This window comes from Entelurus aequoreus, linkage group LG12, assembly GCF_033978785.1.
Source record: "Entelurus aequoreus isolate RoL-2023_Sb linkage group LG12, RoL_Eaeq_v1.1, whole genome shotgun sequence".
Lineage (NCBI taxonomy): Eukaryota > Metazoa > Chordata > Actinopteri > Syngnathiformes > Syngnathidae > Entelurus > Entelurus aequoreus.
In genome coordinates this window covers 56782299-56793482 of record NC_084742.1, presented here as the reverse complement: position 1 = coordinate 56793482, position 11184 = coordinate 56782299, and positions in this window count along the sequence as shown.

The following is an 11184-nucleotide window of genomic DNA, read 5'->3' as shown; positions in this document are numbered from 1 at the left end:
TATTTTTAGGACTATAAGTCGCATTTTTTTTTCATAGTTTGGCCGGGGGTGCGACTTATACTCAGGAGCGACTTATGTGTGAAATTATTAACACGTTACCGTAAAATATCAAATAATAGTATTTAGCTCATTCACGTAAGAGACTAGACATTAGGGGTGTGGGAAAAAATCGATTTGAATTAGAATCGCGATTCTCACGTTGTGCGATTCAGAATCGATTCTAATTTTTTTTTAATAGATTTTTTTTTTTAATTGATTTCTTTTTATTTAAAAATAAAAAAAATATATATATATATACAGGTATATATATATACCCCGCAACCTCGAAGGGAATAAGCGGTAGAAAATGGATGGATGGTATATATATATATATATATTTTTTAATTAATCATTCCAACAAAACAATACACAGCAATACCATAACAATGCAATCCAATTCCAAAACCAAACCCGACCCAGCAACACTCAGAACTGCAATAAACAGAGCATTTGAGAGGAGACACAAACACGACACAGAACAAACCAAAAGTAGTGAAACAAAAATGAATATTATCAACAACAGTATCAATATTAGTTACAATTTCAACATAGCAGTGATTAAAAATCCCTAATTGACATTATCATTAGACATTTATAAAAAATTAAAAAATAAGCTTGACAACACACTGTGTCCATTATTTTCACAAAGATAAAATAGGTCATATTTTTGGTTCATTTAATAGTTAAAACAAATTTACATTATTGCAATCAGTTGATAAAACATTGTCCTTTACAGTTATAAAAGCTTTTTACAAAAATCTACTACTCTGCTTGCATGTCAGCAGACTGGGGTAAATCCTGCTGAAATCCTATGTATTGAATGAATAGAGAATCCTTTTGAATCGGGAAAAAAATCGTTTTTGAATCGAGAATCGTGTTGAATTGAAAAAAAAAAATCAATTTTGAATCGAATCGTGACCCCAAGAATCGATATTGAATCGAATCGTACGTGGGACACCCAAAGATTCACAGCCCTACTAGACGTATAAGATTTCATGGGATTTAGCGATTAGGAGTGACAGATTGTTTGGTAAACGTATAGCATGTTCTATATGTTATAGTTATTTGAATGACTCTTACCATAATATGTTATGTTAACATACCAGGCACGTTCTCAGTTGGTTATTTATGCGTCATATAACGTACACTTATTCAGCCTTTTGTTCACTATTCTTTATTTATTTTAAATTGCCTTTCAAATGTATTTTCTTGGTGTTGGATTTTATCAAATAAATTTCCCCCAAAAATGCGACTTATACTCCAGTGCGACTTATATATGTTTTTCCCCTTCTTTATTATGCATTTTCGGCCGGTGCGACTTATACTCCGGAGCGACTTATACTCTGAAAAATACGGTAAACAAGTTGAAAAATCTATTAGGGTTTTACCATTTAGTGGTCAATTGTACGGAATATGTACTGTACAGTGCAATCTACTAATAAAAGTTTCAATCAATCAATCAATGAAGTTGTGGGAGGCCTAGGCTAATTCTTTGCGAAGCGATGGTGCCCCGCATGTTGATGGCGTATACCAGGGGTCACCAACGCGGTGTCCGCGGGCACCAGGTAGCCCGTAAGGACCAGATGAGTAGCCCGCTGGCCAGTTCTAAAAATAGCTCAAATAGCAGCACTTACCAGTGAGCTGCCTCTATTTTTTAAATTGTATTTATTTACTAGCAAGCTGGTCTCGCTTTGCTCGACATTTTTAATTCTAAGAGAGACAAAACTCAAATAGAATTGAAAATCCAAGAAAATATTTGAAAGACTTGGTCTTCACTAACTGACAAAGAAACAGATAACAGATTTGGTGTCCAGTTCAAAGTGTGACATGATTTATTTAAAAATTTGAGAGTTGACTTTTGTATTTTACATGAGTTATTATTTGTACAAACATGGTGCAAAGTAATTCATGATTTGTTAAAAAATGTTAGTGGCTCGCTAGTCAAAATGGGATATTGTGATTTCACAAGACGGTCTTAGAAGTGATCATTTGAAAATGTTCAATTTGAAAAATGTGCACTTAGAGAAAATATAAAAATAAAGTGTTGCATATTGATATTTATCTGTTTCTATATATATTTATTGTGAGAAATCATTAAGATGATCAGTGTTTCCACAAAGATAAATATAATGAATTATTAATAATAACATAGAGTTAAAGGTAAATTGAGCAAATTGGCTATTTCTGGTAACTTATTTAAGTGTGTATCAAACTGGTAGCCCTTCGCATTAATCAGTACCCAAGAAGTAGCTCTTGGTTTCAAAAAGGTTGGTGACCCCTGGCGTATACTGTATACCAGTATTTCTTAACCATAGGGCTTATATATATATAGATATATGTTGGGCTGCGAGCGCCCCCCTAGAATGTAATATATGTGTTTTTTAGCTGTGGTCCGTATAGGCCAGGCCTGGGCAATTATTTTGACTCGGGCCAAATTTAGAGAAAAAAAATGTGTCTGGGGGCCGGTATATCTGTTTTTAGGAACACTAATACAAAACCTCACAATAATGTCTGATTGAATGCTAAAAACGTTATGACAGACCGCCTTAAAAAAAGGAAAGGAATTTTAATTTTTTTTTACTGAATGAGACACCCAGAATGTACATGAAAATAAAGAATGTGGGATTTACAATATTAACTATGAACGATAAAACACTGAATATTGACAACATATGAACGTCACATCCACTCATGCAACAAAAATGCAACAAAACAGCGAAATTTGAACGTGAAGGGTACAAATAAACCCCACCTACAATCTGGTACATCTGATGTATCACTAAGCTTTAAAACTTTGTTGTGAAAATCTCCTTCCGCGTCTGTCCCTGACACCTGCATTTCAGGCTGACACTCCGGAAACACTCTGTGGGAACGCTCCTCCACCCACACTGCTTGGTGACTTAGATTACCATAGTAACTAGAATAACATGCAAAAGCGCAGATTCCAACCATTGAAATACTTTGTATAGTTCAAGACTTACGGTCATTGGAAAACATCACTGCACATCATAATGGCAGCTACAGTTTCCATCTTAAAGATCTAAAAAAAATTATTTGGGAATGTCCGGCGGGCCAGATTGAAAAGCTTAACGGGCCGCATGTCGCCCCCGGGCCTTAATTTGCCCAGGTCTGGCATAGGCAGCAGCGGTACTCAGTTGTAATACACTTTTCCACCACTTGTGGCAGTAATGACAGTGTAAAACAAACAGAAGAAGTCTGGCACTAATGTCATAGAGAAATTTCTTAAGCGCAAAAATTATGACTAAAGTGGTGAAAGCTGTATTTTCATTTGCGCTTTAATTTTGTTGACAGTTTAGTTAAGAAACACATGTATTATTAATTTAGTTTATTTATTTTAGCACAACATATTGTATGTAAATGTATTGTTTATTTGGTTCGTACTTCTTTTTCAAATCAGCCTGACCTAAGCTTAAGGTTTATTTGTTAAATTAATAATATAATCTTTGTGATCACCACATGCTTTTATATCATTTGACAAAGTAGGTAGTAAAATGTAAGTAGATTAGATATAATTATTGAATAGGATCTAAATCAAGAGTAAGATGACTAATTTAATGTTAATATTGGAGTGGTCCCCGGGCTCCTCTGTATAGGAAAAGTTTGGTCCCGAGGTCAAAAAGGTTAAGAACCCCTGCTAAATTCCCCTTTGGCTACAATCTGGCACATTAACATTTGATATGTCCATTAATGTGCATTGTCCCATGTACTATAACAAAGTAGTTGCACTATACATCTATTAACAAGCTTATTGGTGAGTTTAGTGGGACAGGTGAAAGTTAAGTAGTAGAAAATGCGGTAGTTTATAAATTAAATAATGTTTCTGGGCGGCCCGGTAGCAATTGCGTCACCGGTAGTTGGGGACCACTGATATATATGATTTAGATATAGAAATGCTAATGTCATGTAGGATTTTTTACAATGTTGTATCTTTTAATTAAATATAGGGATAACTTCACTTCAAACACTTTAATCCAGTCCACTATTAATCATGTTTATCTGATTTTTTAGGGACATGCATTAAAAAGCAAACGGAGGTGTAAGATGGTATATACGTCTTTGGTGGTCGTTGTACGCCTAGTAGGGTTTCCTGGTTGAGTTGAGTTTATTTGGAACATGCATGCATACAACATGATACATCACAATTTCCAGTTCCTCTATTCAACGTGTTCGAAAAGGAGTAGGAAGAAGCAGAGCTTATTTAATCCTACCCCTTTTCCTTTGCATAGCGGTTGCTAAAACTTTTGTTCACTTCCTGTTCTCAATTTATTCATAACATACTCCATAGGTAATTACAATAAAGATAAATAAATAACAATTGGTGAAGTAAGTTGAATATCATATGGTGAAATGAGTAAGATTATCTTGAAAATGAACGCACGCATGAGATAAATTCAGAATGTTTATCTTCTTCTTTGTACTTCGTAAACACTTTAAGTTTGACGAGTTTCTTGAAGTGGATCGTATTAGTACATTGTTTGATTTATTTGCTTAATCTATTCCATCATTTAGAAATAAAATAGAATAGAAAGTACGCTATTGATCCCTGGGGGAAATTCAGCACCACAGTTCGCTCACAATAGACAATAAACACTTAGGTATTTTTTTACATGTGAATAACTTAAATACAGTCTATTGTACAGCATTATTCACTTGTGAATAATATAAATACAGTCTATTATACAGCATTATTCACATGTGGCGTGGCGAAGTTGGTAGAGTGGCCGTGCCAGCAATCGGAAGGTTGCTGGTTACTGGGGTTCAATCCCCACCTTCTACCATCCTAGTCACGTCCGTTGTGTCCTTGGGCAAGACACTTCACCCTTGCTCCTGATGGCTGCTGGTTAGCGCCTTGCATGGCAGCTCCCGCCATCAGTGTGTGAATGTGTGTGTGAATGGGTGAATGTGTAAATACTGTCAAAGCGCTTTGAGTACCTTGAAGGTAGAAAAGCGCTATACAAGTATAACCCATTTATCATTTATCATTTATCATAACATAAATATAGTCTATTGTACAGCATTATTCACATGTGAATAATATAAATACAGTCTATTATACAGCATTATTCACATGTGAATAACATAAATACAGTCTATTATACAGCATTATTCACATGTGAATAATATAAATACAGTCTATTATACAGCGTTATTCACATGTGAATAAAATAAATACAGTCTATTATACAGCATTATTCACATGTGAATAACACAATCTATTGTACAGCATTATTCACATGTGAATAATATAAATACAGTCTATTATACAGCATTATTCACATGTGAATAACATACATACAGTCTATTATACAGCATTATTCACATGTGAATAACATAAATACAGTCTATTGTACAGCATTATTCACATGTGAATAACATAAATACAGTCTATTATACAGCATTATTCACATGTGAATAATATAAATAAAGTCTATTGTACAGCATTATTCACTTGTGAATAATATAAATACAGTCTAATATACAGCATTATTCACATGTGAATAACATAAATACAGTCTATTGTACAGCATTATTCACATGTGAATAATATAAATACAGTCTATTATACAGCATTATCCACATGTGAATAACATAAATACAGTCTATTGTACAGCATTATTCACTTGTGAATAATATAAATACAGTCTATTATACAGCATTATTTACATGTGAGTAATATAAATACAGTCTATTATACAGCATTATTCACATGTCCATCCATCCATCAATTTTCTACCGCTTGTCCCTTTTGGGGTCGCGGGGGGTGCTGGAGCCTATTTCAGATGCATTCGGGCGGAAGGCGGGGTAAACCCTGGACAAGTCGCCACATCATAGCAGATTATTCACATGTGAATAATATAAATACAGTCTATTATACAGCATTATTCACATGTGAATAACATAAATACAGTCTATTGTATAGCATTATTCACATGTGAATAATATAAATACATTATACATTTACAGTACATGTACAGTCAAAAGGAACATATGCATTATACAGTCTGATGGCTGTCGGTTTCAATTTTTCAATTTAATTCCACATACTGATATACTGAAGGTCTTAAGTGTTGCACGTGCGTACAAATGTTTTAAATTAAATTTTTCTCTAACATTATATTTCTCCTCTTTTGTTAAGAAGAATTGTTGTATATTCTCGGGTAGCAGATTATAGTTTGCTTTGTGTAAATATATATTTTTGTATATATATTTTTTATAATAATTAAGTTTTTCATATATATGTATATGATTTAGATTTAGAAATGCTAATGTCATGTAAGATTTTATACAATGTTGTTTATTTTAATTAAATATAGGGATAACTTCAATTCAAACACATTAATCGTGTCCACTATTAAGCATCAGATTTTTTTTAGGGACATACATTAAAAAACAAACGCAGGTGTAAAATGGTTTCCTGTTTAAATGCTGTTACATGTTTCAGAGTAGTGGTAAAAAATCTCCCGGGGATGCCTGGAAATTACCCCCGATCCCTTCCCCGTGTAACTGCCAAGCATATCTTTTTGATGGGGTTACATTCAACCATTACACGTACCCCTTTGCTCAATGAAGAACCTGTCACAAAATGGCGGAGACGTACGTTAACAGACCCCATTTTGAGGAATTGACATCAAGACGACGGCAGGAAAATTGTGTCGTCGCCGTGTGTTTTTTATGTCGCTTGTTTTTTTTGTTTTTTTTGTTAGCGGAGTTGAACTCTGTTCGGACTCCCCCGCGCCCGTCAACCGAATTCTGGGCTAATGATCTCGCAGCGTGTTAGCATTGTAGCTTAGCGTGCTAAGCTAACTTACTTTGCTAACAACTGCGCCGCGGTGAGCAGGTTGGGTTAATCCTATTAGCTGTTGTCCAGTCTAATCTAACTGTGTTGTTTTGTTGTATTTTATCATATTAATCATATTTACACACTCGAAGTAACGTCATTTAGCTGCACCGCCGTAACGTACTCTAGCACCGTCATCGTCCATTTAGCTGCATGAACATACTACAAACTGGTTAAACATCCTCACTGATTAAATGATAATTTCTTAATACATTTAATAAGAATAAAACGCTGTAATCGCAGTATGACTAACTAGCTATTTTACATTGCTGGAGTGTATATAATGTTGGAAGCTAACCTGCTAGTTAGCCGTCTACGTGCATGTTTATTGTTTGCTTTGCTCTTCCTTAATAGTTGGAATAGTTACACCTGTAATAGCACACCCTTTAAGGTTTATTTAGTAATAATGATATTCGGTAATCAATGTGGTGAGTCGTAAACATGGCCTCAATGCTAACGTTATGTAGCATGTTTATATGGTGTTAATGCATTGGTGTCTTTACTGTACACGATATACGTTTAGTTCATTAAACACATCTAATGTGAATATGTGCCGAATGTCTTACCTTTGATTGTCAAGTTCACTAATATATCATATTATCGTCATTTCTATTCTTTGGTGACTTATGTGTCATGACATAATGTACTTGGGCAGCCCCAGTTCAAAACAGCCACATGCTATTTGATGTACTCTTAGATATTTATAGTAAAAGTATATCATTTGGTCTGTATTAAGTTCAATGGAACATTGTATTATAATGCTGAATTATTCTCTCTGTGGAGGTCACAGGATTTTAAACCGGGGTGTTCAAAGTGTGGCCCAGGGCCCATTTGCTGCCCGCAGCTAATTTTTTTAAAGGCTTTGGCACATTCTATAATTACTATGGGGGGAAAAAACATAAAAGAGCAACCAGGTTAGCTACTTTACATTCCTTGAGTGTAGATAATGCTGGAAGTTAACCTGCTAGTTAGCCGTCTACGTGCATCTTTATTGTTTGCTTTGCTCTTCCTTAATAGTTGAAATATTTACACCTGTAATAGCACACCCTTTAAGGTTTATTCAATATAATGATATTCGGTAAACAACGTTGCGACTCGTAAACATGGCCTCAATGTTAACGTTATGTAGCATGTTTATATGGTGTTAATGCATTGGTGTCTTTACTGTACACAATATACTATGAGAAAGTTTAGTTCGATAAACACATCTAATGTGAATATGTGCTGAATATCTTACCTTTGATTGTCAAGTATCACATTATCGTCATTTCTATTCTTTGTTGACGTATGTGTCATGACATAATGCACTTGGCCAGCCCCAGTTCAAAACAGCCACATGCTATTCGATGTACTCTTAGATATTTGAGACACTTGTGATTTAGGGCTATATAAATAAACATTGATTGATGATTGATTGATTGATATTTATAGTAAAGGTATATAATTTAGACTGTATTAAGTTCAATGGAACATTATATTATAATGCTGAATTATTCTCTCTGTGGAAGTCACAGGATTTTAAACCGGGGTGTTCAAAGTGTGGCCCAGGGGCCATTTGCTGCCCGCAGCTAATTTTTTTAAAGGCTTTGGCACATTCTATAATTACTATGGGGTGGAAAAAACATAAAAGCGCAACCAGGTGTTTCAATGTTGACTAATATCACAATGCTTCCATGCAGACGTTTTTCTTCTTCTTTAAAACTGTCATTGCTCAGGTCGGGTTAATCCTATTAGCTGTTGTCCAGTGTAATTTAACTGTGTGCTCTTGTTTGTTGTATTTAATAATATTTACACACTCGATGTAACATACTCTAGCACCGTCATCGTCCATTTAGCTGCATGATAATACTACAAACTGGTTAAACATCCTCACTGATTAAATTATCATTTCTTAATACATTTAATAAGAATAAAACGCTGCAATCGCAATATGACTAACTAGCTCGTTTACATTGCTGGAGTGCAGATAATGCTGGAAGCTAACCTGCTAGTTAGCCGTCTACGTGCATGTTTATTGTTTGCTTTGCTCTTCCTTAATAGTTGAAACATTTACACCTGTAATAGCACACCCTTTAAGGTTTATTCAGTAATAATGATATTCAGTAATCAATGTGGCGAGTCGTCAACATGGCCTCAATGTTAACGTTATGTAGCATGTTTATATGGTGTTAATGCATTGGTGTCTTTACTGTACACAATATACTATGAGCAAGTTTAGTTCGATAAACACATCTAATGTGAATATGTACCGAATATCTTACTTTTGATTGTCAAGTATCATATTATCGTCATTTCTATTATTTGTTGACGTATGTGTCATGACATAATGCACTTGGCCAGCCCCAGTTCAAAACACCCACATGCTATTTGATGTACACTTAGATATTTATAATAAAAGTATATAATTTAGACTGTATTAAGTTCAATGGAACATTATATTATAATGCTGAATTATTCTCTCTGTGGAGGTCACAGGATTTTAAACCAGGGGTGTTCAAAGTGTTTTTTTTTAAGGCTTTGGCACATTCTATAATTACTATGGGGGGAAAAAAACATAAAAGAGCAACCAGGTGTTTCAATGTTGACTAATATCACAATGCTTCCATGCAGACGTTTTTCTTCTTCTTTAAAACTGTCATTGCTCAAAACATTTTTTAATTAAAATGAATGGTGTTATGAACGATTGACCTATTTAAGGGTCTAATTACTTGACGTCAATTATTCCATTTTGAAATGTTTGTCGGGGAAAATATTACACATTTTGTGGTTTTGCCTTAAAGAAACAGGATTTTGACGGTATGAGCATAACACGTGCAAACTAATAACTTCACATCAACAGTTAGACCTAAAGTTGATTTTAAAGATGTAAGCCTTGAATAAAAGTTAATCTATGACTTATTTTTTACATTTTTATGACTGAGACGCTTTCGGGTTTCCAGGACCAAACGTGAAGGGAGCCTTAAAGGTAAAAACAAAGCTATATTTTGTATTGGTTTTGAAAATAAGAAATATCAAAGTGGCTTCTGCATGCTTTGTTTTTTCCCCCAAAAAAAGTTTGTGGACACCCCTGGTTCAAACAGTACGTTAGTATTCCAAATTAGTCAATTATGCTTACAAATGCGGGTTGGTATTAAGAAAAGATGAGATTAATTCTGTGTTTTGAAGCATAACTTTGGGAATATTGTCATTATTTTATTTGATAATAAAAAGTATTCACTAGATAAGTAATGTCCAAATTAGTGTTGTCTCGATACCAATATTTTGGTACCGGTACCAAAATGTATTTCGATATTTTTCTAAATAAAGGGGACCACAAAAAATGGCATTATTGGCTTTATTTTAACAAAAAATCTTAGGGTACATGAAACATGTTTATTATTGTAATTTAGTCCTTAAATAAAATAGTGAACATACTAGACAACTTGTCTTTTAGTAGTAAGTAAACAAACAAAGACTCCTAATTAGTCTATGCAGTAACATATTGTCATTTATACACCTATTATTTTGTACACATTATAAAGAACAAACTGTAAAAAAATATTATTAATCTACTTGTTCATTTACTGCTAATATCTGCTTACTTTCTCTTCTAACATGTTCTATCTACACTTCTGTTCAAATGTAATAATCACTTATTCTTCTGTATTCTTCATTCTTCGGTACTTTTTAGAGGCGGTATAGTACCGAATATGATTCATTAGTATCGCGGTACTATACTAATACCGGTATACCGTTCAACCCTAGTCCAAACTTTTGCGTTCTAAAACGTTTCATATTTTTTTTATACATAATTAAAGACTAGTTGTTTTATTATTAGTTATTAATATCAACACTACAGCCTTTTCTCTTTACATTGTGCTTTTTAGTACATTACTTCCCATGTTTTTGTTTTGGTTAAATGTTATTTCTCTGATGTACCCTAGGTCAATAAAAACAAACCACAGGCTACATTAATATCCTTTTAAAGTCAACAATCTGCCTGCAAAAGAAATAAATGCTGCAATATTGGTTGAAACTGTCACATAGTGTTAACTGCACTTCATCTTAGAAGTGTTCAAAGTGCAACTACAATTAAATAGTCTTAAAATATTACATTTCTGAATTGTGAACATGGTGGACACTTAAAATCGACCCATTTCTGGTAGGGGCTTTGTATTGGATGTCACTATAACTATACCCAACTGTTCATGTAGCACTTCACCAATGACGTCACGTGATGTGTTATCTTGTTGGGCCTTTAGTAGCCTTTAGTCCAGCCACCATTTAAAGAGTGATACATGCAGTCA